Below are 1,895 nucleotides of genomic sequence, written 5' to 3' on the forward strand. Positions count from 1 at the left end.
GAGGTGATCTATGTGTTCACATACATGTTCACTGAGTTAAATTAAAGAGGTCACATTCATTGCATATATATATATATATATATATATATATATATATATATTCTCCCAAAGAGTCTCAGTGTAAGAACCTGAACTCTGATACCATTTGTAACAACTAACAAATAAAAACCAAAACATATATAATAAAAAATAAAACTTTAACTTTTACGCTTATGTATTGTACCAAAATGCCACGATGGTTGATTTATTTACTGTGTTAAATGCCACAACTTGTTGCTCTGCCATACCTTAATGAATCACATGGCTTCCCGCCCGTCACTCGACCTTGGGTTGCAGACCTCCTATACACTCAACCAGGCAGGTTGCATCTAGGCTACTCCATTGCATGCATTCGTCCCTCGGCTCGGTCTAACTGTGACACCTGGTATAATCCTCGTCCGTCGATTTGGTTGGAGTGATCCGATGGCGAGAAGGGTTTAGGGCTTTTCCAACTGCCAAACTCACCGTCTCTGATCGAACAGGAATTCATTTTCCCGCCAGAGGTGAGGGTGTTGGCCGCTCTGCAACGCCTTTAGCCCTTAGTTTATTAGTTGGTTCTGCGACTTTTGTCCATCGTTCATGGCTCCATCTGTTCATCACTTGCGGGGAGGTAACCAACGCCCTCATTCTCAATCTGTATCGCTCTCCATTATTCAATGTCTGTATTTAAAATCTTCTCGATACATAGGTTTACTGTATGGTTTTTGCTGGCCAAGCTTGACACAAGGTCCCTCAAGCTCAACGAGAGATGGTGGTTTCCTATGCTTCTTTAATGGAGGTAAGCTTCTGACTGTTAGCTTTTCCGTTTACAGATTGCCATTTTCATACTGTGCCTAACCTTGTGAAGGGTTCTATGCAATGTAGGTGGGCGGCTCATGGGTGGATTTTGGTTGGCTGAAGAAATTTTTGCTTTGGTGGAAGGCTTAGCTTAGATTTACCGTCTTCATGTCTTTAATTAAAAGATTATGAGAATGGCTTAGATTTCCCTCCTCAAAAAATCACAGTGTAGATTTGTAGATAGGCTTTAGGGTTTTTTTTTAGACTCAAGAGTCTACGACTGTCATCTTAAATTATTTGTAATTTTAAGAATCTCTGGAAGGCTCGCAATTCGAGGGAATGATAACTCGAGGCCTTTCTGCCTTTCCTTCAGTTTGATTCCTCCGTATTTGATTTAAACTGTTTTGTTTTATTCCTATAAATACATGCATATCTTTCGCTATTCCATTATGTCTGTTTACATTTTGGCTCTATTGTCGCCTTGTTGGAAAGGTGATTTGATGAAAAAACGACTAAGATGCAATTTGTCGGGAATGCTAAATTAATTCTTGTTTTTCCTCTTTGATGTAATTTGTTAAACACTGGCTAAAGAATTGTCTCCTCCTTGTCGTTTATTTGATTTTCTTATTATTTTGAACTGGAATAATGATCCCGAGTCTTTTTCGAGAGAGGAAATTCCGCTTTAGGGTTTTAACATTTCTTCTATTATGATTTATAAATAATACTCGACTTCATCATAGAGAATTGTTCCACCGGATTCTAGAAATGTCATGATTATAGAGAGAATGATTTTAACGAATTTTATTAATGTTGTTGCATGACTTCGTAACTCAACAGTTATTACTTTTTACAGTATATCTTCGGTTTGTCAAAGAATATTTTAAGTATTATACTATATCTTGTGTTTGTCAAAAGAATAGTTTAAGCATAAATCCTTTATGGGTGACTATTCAATATTACTACCTGTGCATTATTTTGTTAGAAGTAACATGCGGTAAGCCTGTATCTTGTTAAGCCTCACTGCACTACTGTATGCTACTGCATAAATATTCTAATGGATTATATTTTTATAAACAAAT

General features: G+C 36.9%; 1 long non-coding RNA gene across 1 annotated transcript; it reads left to right on the forward strand.

Annotated features, from left to right (window-relative positions):
• Nucleotides 1-308: 308 nt before the first annotated feature.
• On the forward strand, nucleotides 309-1,258 carry LOC149155601 (uncharacterized). The gene is made up of 3 exons (XR_016263558.1): nucleotides 309-649; nucleotides 728-817; nucleotides 904-1,258. It is a non-coding gene; the product is annotated as an uncharacterized LOC149155601 (long non-coding RNA).
• Nucleotides 1,259-1,895: the final 637 nt, after the last annotated feature.

The sequence above is a fragment of the Pinus tabuliformis genome, chromosome 9, assembly GCF_031772625.1.
Source record: "Pinus tabuliformis cultivar Carrire ecotype Pingquan chromosome 9, CPIR1, whole genome shotgun sequence".
In the NCBI taxonomy this organism is placed as follows: Eukaryota; Viridiplantae; Streptophyta; class Pinopsida; order Pinales; family Pinaceae; genus Pinus; species Pinus tabuliformis.